The sequence below is a fragment of the Gallus gallus genome, chromosome Z (genome assembly GCF_016699485.2).
Source record: "Gallus gallus isolate bGalGal1 chromosome Z, bGalGal1.mat.broiler.GRCg7b, whole genome shotgun sequence".
NCBI lineage: Eukaryota > Metazoa > Chordata > Aves > Galliformes > Phasianidae > Gallus > Gallus gallus.
The window spans coordinates 33,753,665-33,771,408 of NC_052572.1; the positions used below are offsets into that span (position 1 = coordinate 33,753,665).

The following is a 17,744-nucleotide window of genomic DNA, read 5'->3' on the forward strand; positions in this document are numbered from 1 at the left end:
CTGAATACCATTATACCACCAAAAACGTTTGTCCCAGTCCCTTCAGAACCATAAATCAAACAATATAGTTCTTCAGTTTCCATAAACACCCAGTACTTAGTCTCGTGATTAGAGCACTCAATTATAAAAACTGTTCATGTTACTTCATTTACCTTTCCTCCTTAAGAATAACAGTAACTGCAAGAAGGTATTATAGTTTAGGGTCCCATTCTGGGGCCACTTCTCATCATCTTCTAATTTAAATATTAACCACCATTGATTGTAATACTTGATTAACGTTTTTCTTACTCAGGGTGCCTCCAGGTTCCCCTGCAGTATCCCACTGATATAGCAATACGCATCCCAAAGGGGTTTCTTTGGGAATTTCCTTCCCCTGGGAGCCTCCCATGATGTTTACAAAATTCTTATTGGTTCTTTACTGCCTTAACATTTCCACAGGTAACTTTCAATACTCTAAATTTCCCCACACTAATCCCCAATACTCCATCCACGAGTCACAATGGTACTCTAGACATAAATGACACCACCAGCCCTGGTACACCACCTCACACACTAAACAAAGTATAACATAAATGGGCCAACATTCATTTGTTGGGTGGAATGTACACCTTTCCTCTGGTTCCTCTTCCCAATTTACAGAGTACAAACTCCCATTCTTATTCCAGTCCATAAAATACATACAAACAGTGGACAGACATCACAAAGAGTCATCTTTCACTTTGTCTGTCTCTGGCCGTTTCCCTCACGGGAGAACAGAACTGCGGATTGCGACTCCGCACACGCTCCGTGGCTCTGCCACATCCCACTCACTCACACATACACACAAATGCTGACTTAAGTACAATCTGAGTTCAAACACTTGAAAGAATGTTTTGAATGCATCAGTAGTTCAAATGCATGGTACAGAACATTTACAACAGATGGTAATACCACCTATGACTCCTACTATTATTGCCACAAAAAACCACTTAGCCATTTAACAAAACGCACTGTTACCAACCACCTAGGAGAGATTTATTACTCCTTTTTTTCCACACGTACAACTTACAGGTCCCCCTAGGCGCAACCTAACCCATGAGCTCATTACCTCAGGGGCAGCTCTATGGTTATACCCAGCATAGAACATCTCCTCACAACTTATGGGTTCCCCTTATTCCCATTCACATACCTGGTCCGCCGATAGATGGCCTTTGTCTATCCCTGCAGTGATCAAGAGAGGAAGGGGAAGTCCTTCCAAGAAACCTTGGGGTGCGCCTGAGGCATCCCCTCCTCAGCTGGTCCTGCAGCCAGCCAGACAGTGTCCCATCTGGGGTGCCAAAATTGACATGCGGAATCAAACTCTATAACCCAGTTAGGTTTTAAAGCAGGTATGTTTACTCGGCCGGCCGGGTGCAAGGGGGATCACTCCACCAAACTTGCACACCAGCAAGCAAAAACACTACAGATTTGTAAGCCAAGTCCATACATATTCAGCAGAATTCTTGGAACCCATCTACATATTCATTATCCTTCTGGAAATTTGTTTACATACTGCCCCTCCCATGGTGCATGCATTGTCCGTAGTTGGGGTCTCCCTCAGGTGGTCATGGGGATGAAGTCAGAAGTCTTCCTCACAAAGGCTCAACATCTTCCTTGGTCTGACCTTTTCACGGTGCATTCAAACTGGTCAAAGCCATTCATTTTGTATTGTTCCTTTCTTTGTGTTTGCGTAGCTGACCATGAAATGTTGAGATGTCGTTCTCCTTCCCTAGCTTTCAAAGCTAGCTTATTTAACCCTTATATGTTCAAACCCTAGACCCACCTGAGCTCCTGATCTCAATGGATTCTGTAAAGTCATTTAATGTGATATAAATTACATGGAAAAGTTGTAATACCTTAATTTATTTTTAAAGATATGCATTTCATTGTCAAGGCTTCTAGTACATTTCATTTTCTGATAAATCCAACTTTAAGTTTGAAAATTAAGTTAAATGAATTGCATTAATTCACACTGATGGCTTAATGTCAAAAGAAAGTAATCTGTGTACTGTCTCTATTGTATCACAGTCAAAAGTGGACTCTGAAAGCACCAATCTTATGTACATCTCTGTCCTGCTTGTCTGAGTTATCAGTAGTAAGCAACTTTTTCTCATTTGATTACTTTTTTTCTTTATGACTGAGTTTAGTACTAAAGAATTAGTTAATTACTAAAAATACTATTCCAAATGAATAGACATTAAAATGGTTATTGTAAAAACCGGATGGACTCCTAGCAACCTTACTACAGATGATTAGAGTTTAGAAGGCCTTCATATAGAATATAACCATAGTCACTGACTTACAGAAGACTGCTGGAGCTCAGTGGAAAAAGTCTGAGATTTAGATTAAGGAAGGAATGAGTGATTAAGAGAGTTTTTTCTAGGAAGGTCCTTCACTCATCTCTGTTCTAATAAGACACACGTGGATGCTGAGTCCATTTGTGGACTCCCCATTGCAGAAGAGACATGGACATCCTGGAGCAAGTCCAGAAAAAGGAGAAATGAGAGCAAATGTGCAGAAATTAAAACACATGAAATTCCATCTGAGCATAGGAAAACACTTTTTTTTTTTTCCCCATGAGATCGAACATTGGCGCAGATTATCCAGGGAGGCTGTAGAGTCTGGGGAGATTTTGTCCAGACCATGAACTGGACTGGTGTAACTACTTCACAAATACTAATAACATATAAGTGTAGGTCTAAAAATAGTCTTGTTTTTAAAATTATTTTAAGAATCTGAGAATGAACAGAGTGCTGAGCAGCTAAATATGGATTTAATTTGCCAAAGTAAAGAATAGTGCTTGGAAAGTTGCTTGCAGTATTTGTGGTTGCCTACTCATGAACAGGGTATAAAAGTTTTGTAGTTGGGTTTAACTTGGTTAAACAATCAAACACTTGGGTGCCTGTCTCCAAACCGTTATACAATCAGCAGACATTTGATTATGCAAACACAGAAAGGCAACTAAACATTTTATCTCAGACTCTTAACTGGTATATCATGTAGTACCATGCTTCAGATCTCTGGTACAGTTCTTAGACACATTTCTAGTGTTTGTCTATAAACTGCCTCCACAGCAATTCTCCCGGTTCTGCTCTACGTGCATACATCCTGCTGTGGCAGCAGGATTCTGTATATTTCAAAACTGTTCTGCATTGTAACATTTTTTTGTCTCTCACCCCAGCCAAACCAGAATTACATAGGTATGCCATAGCAGCAAAACATGGACCAAACGTTTAGGATTTCAGAGGTTTGTTTGGCTTAATCTTTGAATAAAAGTGGGCTTTATTTCCTTTTTACCTAAGATGGTTCATAAGTGCTTAAGCATAGGTAAGTACCAACACTTTCTGTATACTTCATATGTCCAGCTGTGTATAAACATCCATTTGTCTGCTCTATAGTCTATTCAAATTAAGCATCTTTCAACATGACTTTAGATTCCTGCAATAGGGCTCAAAGAGATTGGGATGATTATTTACATGTTATGCAGCTCTTATCTAGAATGAGGATGGAGTTAACAATTTCCATACATAACTTACTTCAATTGCATCCTCTCTTTGTCAGTATTCACATCCTGTAGATGAATTTATCATTCTTGGCAGGTAAGGTAATAAATACTATTGTACTGAATGACAGGGTCAATTGTTATTTGATAGACATAAGTAATCAGATTACAGAAATTCTCCTTCATTCACTGTTTCATGAGAAAGTCCGTGTAGGGGCAGTTTAATCACTCTCAGAATGGAAATCTGAGTTTTGTTTTCCTTTTCAGATAAAATGGTGCAGGATTTTCTCTGTTTTCTCTTCTGATTACTTATGTTACATACCAACAGTTTTAATTACTTTCACACACACAGCTCAGAATAATATTCTCTGGAACTCTGCAAAGAAAATTAGTGCTACTAATGAGTGTATGTCAGTGAATCGTGAACGTGCATTTTTATGTATCCACTTGCATTGATTTTCTTTTTTTAATATTCAGTTAAGTTTTGTGCTGTGCCTTACAAAAATCCTAAACACACACTTAGTTTCAGAAATAATTGCTTCATTGACTTTATTTAATGAACATTAATGAATGAACATCACTTTCATTGATACCCATATTCAAATATCCTTGCCTAGGATAGAAGATATTCTACTAATATTTAGCCATAGTAAGAAGCTCTTAAACTCTTTCTTTTTTTTTAATTTAGATCAAGTTCTGATTCCCTAAAAGTTATTTTGATGGTTTGCTTCTATCACAAATCTTACAAATCTCTCAAATGCTTGTGAACTGAAGAAAAAAACCTAGAAACGCAAAAAACCCCCAAACCTAATAAAGTTAATAGAAGTACTCATTTTTCATTGATGAGATGTTCAAAGGAGAAGGAGTGAGAGGAAGTCAAATCGAACATAACTGTGGTTAAATAAATAAATAAATAAATAAATAAATAAATAAATAAAGCCAATGAAAAACTCTTGCTTTATTGACAATCTACAGGAAGTCACACTTACCTCAGAAGTTTTATAAGCTGGTTCATTGACATAGAGGAAGACATCTATCATGTTCTAGAAATGAAAAAGTGAGAGAAATGTTTGTTTTCCTCATGTTAATAAGGAAGTGAAAACAGATATAAGAATATGAGTCTTTTGCACACAAAATATGAAGACAATTCTTTATGAAAAGTAACAACTAAGGAAATAAAGAGTGTTATGAGAGGACTTCAGATTATGATGAATCAGTAATAGCCTTAGAGCTTAGCAGACAAGTGATCTGAGTGGGTAACAGCTGGAATGCTGCAAGGAAGAGTTGGATTAAAATTTTAAGAGAGTACTTCAGGAAATCAAATCCAAATGCAGCAAGAAAGTGAAGCTTTCAAGAAATTACAAGGGACAGGTAATCAAAAAGTCTTGGCACAGAAATCATAAAGATACATAATGCCATCTAAAGGCATACTAGCTACAGAAAGATGAAGCCAAACATTAAACCTGAAGCAAGTGTATTAATAATGTCCTTTGATTTTTGCTAGTTATTCACTTTTATTATTTGCAATAGTTCATATTAATCCCAGAGTGTTAACCTGGAACTAAAGATTTGTTTATAACTCTTCATATATATTTTGAATATTATTACAATAAGTAATAGCCGTTAATAACTTTCTGCTTGCATTCCCCTTATTTTGTAAAGCAGCCTTGTTGCTTATTGAAGAAGGAGGAAAACAAATGACTAAAGCTGTTTCATTTAAAAAAGAAATAATTAGCAATTGGTATAAGACAGAAATAAGCACAGAGACAAGTACAATATTCAAAATAGAGGATGCAGAAACAGGACTCAAATTCAAAGTTTTTCAAACTTCAATTCAGATTTGGCACACTGAGTAAATAATGGGTTGCATCTACAAACTACTTCAGAAGATTTAGGTTCAGCTTAATATTCAACATGAAGGTATCTTTCAGAGTTTGATTCCACTTCAGTCCCCTTTCCCTATGACATTTCATTAGATTTAAGAACCATTCTTCTCTCACTATCCTTAATTTTCTCTCCTTCCTACTCACAATTACATTACTTGAAATGATATTTCCGTTTCCTAGATCCCTGCCTAAGCAGTGATAAATGAAGTGAGCATTAATTGTAAGTTGTAGCCCAACAGGAGCCAGTTTGGCTTGAAGTCAACCTCCCTTGGCAAACTGAGGAAATATATAATCCTGACTGATTATTCCCAGAGAATACTTCTGTCATTTTCAGTACATGTGTTTGAATTTCAGCAGTTCATTTTCTCCCAAGGTTTTCTCCCTTAACATTATAAAAGGGAGGAGAAAAGAGGTAGAGGTGAAAGCTTTTTTTTTTTTTTTTTTTTTTTTTTTTTAGAGTAATAAGGTGTGATGACCTTACTTGGCAACTTAGATACAAAGCATTTATGCTTTCTATGTGGCAGCTCTTCTGTTCTTGGCGAAGAAGATGCTGTTTACTAAATAAACAATGAGAAAATGCTTCAGGGAAAGGCAAAACTAGTGTTCATCAGAATTGTTGTTCTCAGAGAAAGTAATTTTTCATTTTGAAATTTCCCCCCATTGAATGTTAATTCTAGTGATCTTATATATTATTCATATTAACTATTGAATATTAATAAATATTTATTAATATTTAACAAATACTATATAATTTTATGTGCTAGTTAATGCATCTTCACAATGCCATTAATATATGTGTGTGACATCATGTGTAATATTGAAGACATAATATGTCTTATTATTTATATTAGTTAAAGATGTTAAATATGATATTACATATTATTTGTTAAATATATTAGATAATATTCACAAAATCACAGAATGATGAATGTTGGCAGGTAGTTCAGGAGGTTGTCCGGTTCAACAGTCTGATCTTGGTACCAGGGAAAGTTATGGAGCAAATCATCTTGGGTGAGATCACATGGCACATATGTGGCGTCCAGGGGATCAGGCCCAACCAACACAGGTTCATGAAAGGCAGGTCGTGCTTGACCAACCTCATCTCCTTTTATTACTAGGTGACCAGACTGGTAGATAAGGGAAAGGCTATTGATGTAGCCTACCTGGACTTCAGCAAAGCCTTTGACACAAGTGGGAATACAAGAAAAACTGTTCAGAGCAGCAGCTGTGGAGCAAGATAAACAGCATGAGAACCAAGGACACCTCTAGAAGAAGAAAGAATGGCTCACAGCTCTGATTGGATAAGCACCCACATGAAGGGTTGACGAGTATTTGTAGAATGCTCTGCTGACATGTAAAGGTGGGTGGGAAAGTTGTAAGGGAGGATGGGAAAGCTAGAAAAAGAAAACTTGTGAAGGTATATAAGTGATGTGAGAACTTCACATCTCAGTCCGTGCATCAGACACTGCAGACATGGTCTCTCACAGTATTGTCCTGGGGAAACTGGATGCTCGTGGCCTGGACAGGTATACCCTTCTTTGGGTAAGGAACTGGCTAAAGGGTCGTGCCCAGCAGATAGTAGTTAATGGAGTTAAGTCCAGCTGGCAACCCATTACAAGTGGTGTCCCCCAGGGGTCAGTACTGGGGCCCATTTTGTTTAATATCTTTATTGATGACCTAGATGAGAGGATTGAGTGTACCCTCCGTAAGTTTGCAGATGACACCAAGTTGGGAGGTGGTGTCGATCCACCTGAGGGTAGGGAGGCCCTTTGGAGGGATCTAGATAAGATGGACCACTGGGCTGAGGTGAATGGGATGAGATTCAACAAAACTAAGTGCCGGGTCCTGTACTTTGGCCACAATAACCCCATGCAGCACTATAGGCTTGGGCTGAGTGACTAGATGACTGTGAGGAGGAAGGGGACCTGGGGGTGTTGCTTGATGCTCATCTGAACATGAGCCAGCAGTGTGCCCAGGTGGCCAAGAGGGCCAATGCCATCCTGGCCTGCATTAGAAATAGTGTGGCCAGCAGGAGCAGGGAGGTAATCATCCCCCTGTACTCAGCACTGGTGAGGTCACACCTCAAGTAACGTGCTCAGGTTTGGGCCCCTCACTACAAGAAAGACATCAAGGTCCTGGAATATGTCCAGAGAAGGGCAATCTAACTGCTGAGGGGTCCAGAGCACAGGTCTTATGAGGTGTGGCTAAGGGAGCTGGGATTGTTCAGTCTGGAGAAGAGGAAGCTCAGGGGAGACCTCATTGCACTCTACAACTTCCTGAAGGGAGGTTGTGATGAGGAGGGGTTTGGAATCTTCTCCCAGGCAACAAACAGGACCTGAGGAAAAGGCCACAAGTTGTGCCGGGGAGATTCAGACATAAGGAAAAACTTTTTCTCTCAGAGAGTGGTCAGGCACTGGAATGGCCTGCCCAGGGAGGTGGCGGAGTCACTGTCCGTGGCAGTGTTCAAGAGGCGTCTGGAAGAGGTGCTACAGGATACGTTTTAGTAGCCTGTGATAGTAATGGTGATGCGAGAATGGTTGGACTAGATGATCTTGTAGGTCCTTTCCAACCTTGTGATTCCACGATTCTGTGATCAAGCAAAGTCACCCAGAGCAGATTGCCCAGGACTATGTAAAGGCAACTCTTGAGAATTTACAAAGAGGAAGACTCTGCAACCTCTCTGGCAATATTCCAGTTCTCTATAACCTTCACAGTGTGATATACAGTTGGAAATACTTGTGTTCTTTTTTGAAAACTGAGTGGTAGCACAGTGAGACAATAGGTGGTGCATTTCAGCAGTAGTGAAAGTGATACGAAAGACAAGTCATGTTCTGAATGGGCACACACACCATGAAATGAAGAGCACCTCAATCAGCTCTTCTGTGTGAACCAGCAGATTATGACCAGAGAATTGTGTACAGAGCTGAATATTGGCTTCAGTGCACTGGAAACGATGGTGGTAACATTATGCCTAGTGGGTCGCATGAGTGTTCACATAGAAACAGAAATAACTCCGTATGCAATTTTGTCAGGACCTTTTGAACTAATACAAGGCTGAAGGTGACAGTTTCCTGGATCACACCATTATTGATGATGAGTCATGGTGTCATCACTATGAGGTGGAGCAAAAACAGCAGTCCAAGGAATGGCGACACGAATTCCCCATCAAAAAAAAAGTTCAAGACACAGCTCTCATTGTGTAATGTGATACACACTGTTTTTTGTGGTAGGTAAGGGATGGTCCTTCTGGATTTACTAGAACCCAGACAAACCACCAACTCTGACCTCTGCATTGCAAAGCTAAGCAGAAGTCTCAAACTTCCAGAATTCAGCAAGAGAGGAACATAACCATTTTCTTGCAACAAAACAGTACTAGGCTCCATGTCAGTTTAAAAACTATGAAGCACATTGCCAATCTTGGCTGGACTATTCTACCACGGCCATCTTATAGTCCAGACTTGTCACCTTCTGACTTTCAACCGTTAGGGACAATGAAAGCTGGACTGTGCAGGCTACTTCATTTGAGGCTGCCTTTCACCACATTTATGTGATTTTTTTTAATCCTTGCTTCTGGATATGAGGTTCAAAAAGGAAAAAAATACAGTAAAAATTGAAATAGGGAAACTAAAGCAGCACTGGAATTCTTAATTTATGCAGCAAGACTGTAATTCTCTGAATATTCTTACCCATTTCCCAAGATACTTCTGACTACAAAATGACTTACTGCAGAAAAGACCCATCATAGATGCAGCACTCTTTGCTGTCATCTCAGATACCGCTGGGACACCACAGAAAATACATTGTTATTTGAAAGTAGTAGCCTGATAAACTGATTTGTGCTCATTATGGAGAAAACGTGGCTGGAATTGGTCACTGAAGCGACTTAGAAACAAGGTTAAACAGTCTTTTATTTAAGTTCACAAGGGGATGGGGGAAAGAATAGGGCAGATGTGAGAGAATATCTCTCTGAACCCATTTGTTATCTTCAGTGGTATTATGTATTTTCCTGTAATTTCATTCATTTCTTTGCAGTTTTTACTAAATCTCACTGTACTTGCAGTTTGATTGTACTGCTGAATCAGCTTTGGGGAGAAAGCCTAGAAATGCATATAATTGGTATTTTGAACTGTTTATCACAAATAATGTCAAAAATGGATAAATCCACCAGAAATACTCCACAAACACAACAAACAAATGACAGTTTTTGCAGAGTACACTCGAGTTTCTGCAAGTACTCTTTTTTTTCTCCTTTGCCGTACCATATTCTGTTTTGTGTCTCCCTTTATTCTTTAAATCACGTGACAAAATAAGGAACCTTTGGTTTATCAAAAGCTTGCCTGATTTTTAATCCGTTATTTCTCTCTCTCTCTCCCTCTCTTTCTCTCTCTCTCTCTCTTTTTTTTTTTTTTTTTGTTTGTTTGTTTTGTTTTTAATCTTCTAGGAGGAGCTTGGGGGGACAGGGAACAGTGGCAGGAATTGCTTATTTTTTTCTGTTTTATTTCCCAGACTCATAGGCTGAATGCAAAAAAATCAGTTCACTACTTTCAGGATCAGTTCTATGTGGTTCAGGATGTGGGTATACGTCAGGTCTAGACCCTCACATACTCTCTGTTGTCAGCTTACTGTTCAAACTCAGTTTCTACTGCAAAGACAAGAGTCGATCACTTGTTTCTGTTGTTTAAAGGTAGGAATAAGAATACAGAGAGCAGTAATGTTGGAAGGTCCAGTTTTCACTTTTAAAATCTGTGAGAAAACTGGTTGGTATAAAACTTAACAGAACCAGCATCTGACTTAGTGTTACCACTATTCTTATCACTGAAATGGTCTCAGAAGAAGGTGCATGCCCCAGAGCTTGTGCAAATTAAGGATCCAATTTTATCATTTGTTTCAAGTATCATTACAGAGAGAACATATGTCTGGGGGCTTTGTGCCTTTGCAGAGTGAAGAAAGGCCTGGGACTTGTGTGAGCAGTGCTTGAGTGCTTACCAGTAGCAACTAAAAAGCTCTGTTACTTGTCCCACAGGACAGATGTACAAGTGCTAACTGTGGATGCTAAACATTTTTGCTGTGTTCCACAGATCCTCAGGCAAGCTGGGGTCATGTTCCCCAACCACAGTAAATCTGAGCTGATTTATCCCACGCCTGTGCCTCCCAAAGTGCCACAACTTGCACTACACACTGGGCAAATCAGAGGTAGCTGATTAACAGCATCCTGAGGAGGGGAGGAAACAATGGGTAATGGGGAAGAGATGGAGCCTCTCAACATAGCCTTGCCTCAGAGCATGACAAGCACTGGACTCTGGCACTGAACTGGGGCCTCCACCATGAGTATGTAGCAAAGCAATGTAAAGGCTTTCAGCAGAAACAGTAAGTTGCAGGAAGTTTGGGGAACTTCTATGTGTTAATCCAGATGGTGTACACCTCTGTAACCTCCTCATCACTGATCAGCACCTCAAGGTAGTGAGTGTGTTTGTCCATTCTTAGTAAATTGATATTCCTGTTAAACAGATAACCAGTAACTGTTCATCTGCTCTGGCATTTGTACATATGCTGTCATGGCTTCATTATTTTTGTGGCATTCACTTCTTACCACATGCCATGAAGATACAGGGGGAAAAGAAGTACAGGTCTGTAATTGCTGTTATACCAAGTAATGAGTTGTTTTCTTTTCTTTCTTCTTCAAAGCAATTTTAGTGGCATGTTAGCTATCCAGGTAACAACATTATTTCACAGCGTAGCATAAAGCCTTGCCTCACTGAGGGCCTCAAACAAGATTAACAAAGCAAGAAACATAAAACTGATTCCACATTTTTTGTTGTGTGGAAGGCTCTGCTTTGGGATTCAGATATTTTGAGAGCGAAAAAAAATCTCTGAAGAGTTTGTAGCTTAGTGAGCAAAGTACTGGACACAAGCCAAACTAAACTTAAATAAGTATGGTGGTCTCAGCTGAGTTCCTAGCAAACTCTAGCCTACGCAGCAAATTCATCATGAGCAATTATATGTAATTTGGTACAATTGCCAGCTCCTACTTAGAGGCCCTTTAGACTGAGCTACAAAAGAGAGTGAATTATTTCCCATACCTTACAGAAGCATTACTCCTTGCTCAAGGACATATCATGAATACAGGCAGTGCCGTCAAATTCCCACTAAGCAAACACCAACTCTTGTGCCAGAGCGTGGGCAGAAGGTCTGTGCTGGTACAATTAGAGTATGTTGCTCACAGCAGGCACACTTTCTTAGCTTTGATGACTGACTTTCATGCCCAGATGTGGTATGAAGAGCTTATGTTTAAGATGTATGAATATGTGAATATTTCTCTTCAAATCTTTGATATTTCTAGGTTGGATTTTTCAGGGGAGTAGAGGGCAATTAGGTGCCCAAATGTCAACAGAAGTACATTAGACTGTTAGCATTAATGTCTCAAACTATCTCTGATAGCCTCTATAATAAAGTGAAGTAAAAGTTGACATCAAATGGCATTATTTCAGAACAGTAAGACTTAGAGAACTCTAAGACTTTGAATAGATAAAATTATACATTTTTCCCCAATATAAATATGATGCTATCACAGGAAGTTAGGTATAGTGAGCTGGAACAGGATTTCAGCATTACATCTTTTAACATTATTTACTCATTATCTGAATAAAAGGTGTCTTGTGAGGTTTTCAGAGGTCCTTTAATTCAATGTAAATGAAATATACATAAAAAGACAAGACAAAAGCCTTACCTTCTAAGTGAAAGGGAGTTCCAACAACACAATGAACCAATGAACTGTAGGCAGTCCAGGAGGCTCCTGGAATGTACTGAGGATAACTTCCTGAGACAAGTGATAGATAGTTCCGCCAGAGTGGATGCAGTGTTGGACCTCTTGCTCACCAATGAGAGTGAACTGATTAGTGATATCAGGACTGGAGGCTGCCTGGGCTGTAGTGGCAATACAGTTATGAAGTTAGAACTCATGAAGGATATCAGACAGCCAAATAATAAAATCTGGAAGCTTAAATTTAGGAAATCCAAAGTCGAGCTCTTCAAGAATTTGGTACTCAAAACCCCCTAGGAATCTGTCTTCAAGGACATGGGAGTGGAGCAGAGCTGGCAGATCTTTAAAGAAGCTCATTGGTACACAAGAAAAAGATGTGATTGAGAGAGACCTAGACTGGCTCGAGCAGTGGGCCCAGGTGAACCTCATGAGTATCAATGAATCCAAATGCACCTGGGTTGTGGCAACCCCTGCTACAAGTACAAGCTGTGAGATATTAGCATGGAGCATAGCCCTGTTGAGAAAGATTTAGAGGTATTAGTGGATGGCAAGCTGGACGTGAGTCAGTAATGTGCCCTCACAGCCCAAAAAGCCAGCTGTATCTTGGGCTGTATGGCTAGATGTATGGTCAGCAGGTTAAGGTAGGTGATTCTGACATTCTACTCTGCACTGGTGAGACCACACCTGGAGTACTGCACCCAGACGTGCAGTCCTTGGTACAGGAGAGACATGGAGTTGTTGGAGCATGCCCAAAGGGGGACCACAAAGATGATCCAAGGGTTGAAACACTCCTCTGTGAGGACAGGCTGACAGAGCTGGGGCTATTCAGCATGGAGAAGATTCTGAAGTGACCTGATAGCGGCCTTACAGTATCTAAATGGGGGCTATAAGAAAGAAGGGGACAGATTCTTTAGCAGGGTCTGCAGTGATAGAACAAGAGGATATGGTTTCAAACTAAAAGAAGGGAAATTTAGATTGGACACAAGGAATAAGTTTTTTACAATAAGGGTCATGAGGCACTGGAACAGGTTGCCCATAGAGGTGGATGCCCCACCCCTGCAGATATTGAAGGTCAGGCTGGAGAGGCTCTGAGCAGCCTGATCTAGCTGTAGGAGTCCCTGTTCATCACAGGGGAGTTGGTTGGCCTTTAAGGGTCCCTTCCAACTCAGAAGATTCTATGATCTACAATTCTGTGAAATAAGTCCACTGAAATTCTGGCAATTCTTTTAAAGAAGAAAAGGCCACAATTTGTGGTTTATGCTTAAACTGGTTCTTGCTAAGTCTTTTTCTGTACCTTTTTAGCAGAATTGACATTCCAAAGAGTTTTAGTATATTTTGTTCAATCATTATGCTGTTACTACTTGAAATTCAGTGTACTCTTCTCTGATTAGGTTAGGTATACTGAGTGTTACTAGTGTTAGGTATACTGAGTATTTAGAAAGTGTACTGCTACAACCAACCAGATTAGGAGATCTGAGAACATGTAAATATAAAAGCATCAGAAGCACATGATGACAAATCATGTGGAATAGCAAGGCTAAGAGATCTAATTGGAACTGTTTAATTCTGTAGCAGAAAAAAACAATAAGGAGGAAGTGGTAAAAACAAACAAACAAAAAGCAAACAGAAAAACATAAACTGCTATCAAAATCTGCTGAAGAAATTAAATTTGGTTATTTTATGAGACTTTTTGATAAGATTGTATCCTGTCCAAATGTTTTTCAAGACTCTTGTACATACTGCTTTTCCATGGTGTATTATTAACAACAGAAGTGTGCTATGATAAGGTGTAAATATGAATGAAATATGAATGGATGTGGTCAGAGAGCAGCAAGCTGTGCTATAATGAGGGAATCTGAGCTGGCAGTTCCAGCACAAGCCATGCTTATATTGATAGCTTCAGTCCCTCAGAATGTTGATGCAGCTTGCTGTTGGTAAAAGGGTAGACCAAACCCCATGCATACCCAGGGGATGATTCAAGACCAGGATCCATCAAAGAGTTTGTAGATGTAGTACAACTCCAGTCTTAAATAGCATTTTAATGTTGCCATACTGCTAAGTTCAACCTCTGATGAGTAGTGGGAGACCTTGTGATAGCTGACATAATTGGTAGGATATTTCCACTTCACAAATTGTTGTGGAGCTAAGCATTATTAGAGCTCTAACAGAGATGCAGAAGGAAGCTTCCAGAGAATACTACCATGCTCTATGACCAAAAAGGATTGAATAAACAACAGTGAAGATAAGCAGCATCATTCAATGGGAAAGTAAACAAATCAAAATACAAATACCACCCCCCCCCCCCCCCCCCCCCCCCAAACACACAAAACAACTAAAAGCAAAACCCACAGGCATACAATTATAATTAGATGAGGGCTAGAATCATAGAATGGCTTGGGTTGGAAACGACATTAAAGATCATGTAGTTCCAAACTCCCTGCTCTGGGCAGGGCTCCTTCCAGCAGCCCAGGCTGCCCAGGGCCCCATCCAGCCTGGCCTTGAGAGCCTTCAGGGACTGGGCACCCACAGCTTCTCTGGGCGGCCTGTGCCAGCACTTCACCACCTCTGAGTAAAGAATTTCCTCCTAATATCTAGCCTAAATCTCCTTTCTTTTACTTTAAAACCATTCCCTTTGGTCTTATCACTATCAGACTACATAAAAGTTAGTCTCTATCTTGTTTATGAATTCCTTTTAAGTACAGGAATGCCTCAACGAGATCTCCCCACAGCCTTCTCTACAAGCTAAACAAGGCCAGCTCCCTCAGTCTTTCCTCGTGGGAGAAGTCTCCTGGGAACCTTCTCTTCCCCAAGCTGAACAAGCCCAGTCCCTTCAACATTTTTTTGTAATAGAAGTTTTCCACTCCCCTGATAATAAACATGGCCCTCCTCTGGGCCCAGGCCAACAGCTCCAGGTCTTTCTTGCACTGGGGACACCAGGTCTGAATGCAGTACTCTGGGTGGGGCCTCACAAGGGCTGAGCAGAGAGGGATTTGCATTGGAAGTTTCTAGTTCAAGAAATGTTAGTGAACTTATTTCAGTGCTCCCCCAAGTTTGTCATGGGAGATAAAAAGTCAAACCAGAATTAGAAGATAATTAGAGGGAATTTGAGAAAATAGTCTCAAAATGCCTCAAAGACCCTTTCTCTTCATATATGCGTACTTAGTCCTTGTCTTCAGTTGTCTGTCAGTTTCATTGCCATGGAACAATGATACTCCTATCCGAACTGTTGTCTGTGCATACATTAAAAATTATAGTGATAATCAGTGTACATAATTAGTACTAATTTGCTAATCTTATTGAAAACAAAAATTTCCCAACAAAAGAAGAAATGTATTCCAGCAGTAAATGTGTACTGCAGTAACAAAGATCATGAACTCAAGTCTGAGCAGTTATGTGCACTAGAAGCCAAACACTGCAGTCCAAATACGTGTCTATGATGTTTCTACTCTAAGCCAAAACTGGACATTCAAACCAGAAATATTTGGCAATAGTGGGAATAACAGACAAACTAAGCCCCTGTCATTTGTTTTTGTTTAACTAATACTGAACATAATTGCAAAAAATTCTCTCTTATGGGTACTGTTTTCATTTACTCTAAATCATAATGGTGATTATTTGATGTAAGATGGAGACATAGGGCAGAAAGCCTGTAACAGTGTACATACTCTGAAGCAAATTCGCATGATCAGTTAATTCATAGTGTCTTCATATCATGAAGGCTTGATATCTGTGTTGCTCCAAAAGTAATGTTCCAATTTATTTCCATGGAAAAAACAACAGATAAAGAGACCACAATAGTACTATTTGATAATGCAAGCTCTCAGCTACAAATCATTATTTGTCAATGTAATCACCACCATTAGCTCTCTGTTTTTGTCAGTGATGAACAAGAGCCAGTGTGTTATGCTCAAAAAAACATGCATCAGTGGAGGTGATCCACTGTTTCACAGCTACCACTGCTAGGATAATTTTACCCACATCACCTCAAACAGATAGAAGTCAAAAGGTGCCAAATCTGGACTATACAATGGGTGTGGTAGGACAGTCCAGCTAAGGCTGGCAAAATACTCCTTGGTCTTCTAACAGACGTGGAACCTGTTGTTATTGTATTTCTAGAGAAATGTTGTGTTCTTCTCTGGCCTGACTCTGGAAGTTTGAGCTTTCAGATTAGTCAGCACTGTGATATAGCAGTCAGAGTAGATGGTTTATTTGGGTTCCAGGAAATCCAAAAAGACCACCCCTTTCCTATTCCAAAAGACAGCATACTTCACTTTACCCGCTAAGGGCTGCATCTTTAACTTTTTCTTCAGTGGTGAATTCACATGTCACCACTCCATGGACTGCCATTTTCACTCCACCTTGTGGCAATGACACCACATTTCTTCACCAGTAATGATGTGATCCAGGAAACGGTCGTATTCAGCCTCACATTTGTTCAGCAGATTCTAACAGACTTGTACATGGTGTTCTTTCTGTTCCTATGTGAGCATTTGTGTAATCCACCTGGTGCAAACTCTGTGGTATGCCAACATTGAATGACACACTTTTGCTTCTAATGCACTGCCATGTCGTACATCACTGTGTCAGACTGTCCCTCTGCTGCCATTTGTTACAAGTCAGCAAAATGTTGTGGAATATTGGTGAGGCGGTTCAACCTCTACTGCTGCATCACTAACATCCTTCTCTGACATTGTGGATCAACATAATAAAATAGGAGGCATCACTTTTGGAGTAGACCTCATATTTATTATATTCAGAGGATGTGCTTGTAATTCTAAATGTAACTGTTCAAGTTGCTTAAACATTTACTCTTCACTAAATCATACACTTTATGAAAGATGCCAAAAAAGCTTTGCAAAAGCCAAGCCTAGCCTTTGTAAGTCCTTACTTGACATGCCTGTCTGACAAGGCTAATGGTAAAATCTCTGAGGATTTTCTCATTCATCTCATTGCAGTCTGCAATGAGATGAAATACCTATTTTTAAATACAGAAATATTAAGATGTAGACAAGAAATGAGAGCTTATGTATGAGAAGAAAACCTGAGCTGTTTGGAAGAAAAGAAAAAGAAAAAAAGAAAAACAACAAAAAGGAAAAACAAATGAACAAAAATCACCAACTTTTCTCAGCTTAAAAGGTTTAAAGGGAAAGATGAAATTTTTCAAATTATTCCTTTGTATTTTTTAAAGCCAAGAGGATTGAGTAACCACGAAATAACAGAAAGATTTGCAATCATCCTTAAGATGAAAATGAGAAAATGGCTTACTTTGCTGCTTGCTGTTCCTTGGGTGGAACGGTATGGCTTGTCCGAGTGCATAGTTTTTAGGATACATAACAACATACCGGCACGTATGTTAAGAAATGCATTTTCAGATATTTTTTGCTGTTTTTTTAATTTTTCCTTTCCTTCTCCAGTTTTTATGTGTGCTGTTACTGAATTACAAGGTAAAACTCTCAAAGTCCTTGACCAAGTTCTCATAACAAATTAGACTTTTAGTAGAGACAGATCCTTAGGTTCTGGTGATTTTGTTGTTGCCATTTGTTTGTTTGTTTGTTACTTTTTTGTTAATCGGCATGAA

The 17,744-nt window shown here is 39.6% G+C and overlaps 1 protein-coding gene and 1 long non-coding RNA gene across 2 annotated transcripts in view; one reads left to right on the top strand and one right to left on the bottom strand.

Moving 5' to 3' along the window:
• Positions 1–17,744, top strand: part of ADAMTSL1 (ADAMTS like 1) — a 439,216-nt gene that overhangs the window by 189,463 nt on the left and 232,009 nt on the right. The gene's annotated exons all lie outside the window — the stretch shown is intronic.
• On the bottom strand, positions 1,352–12,918 carry LOC121108537. Its single transcript, XR_005843083.1, has 2 exons — positions 12,134–12,918; positions 1,352–4,563 (listed from the first exon to the last, which is right to left on the bottom strand). It is a non-coding gene; the product is annotated as an uncharacterized LOC121108537 (long non-coding RNA).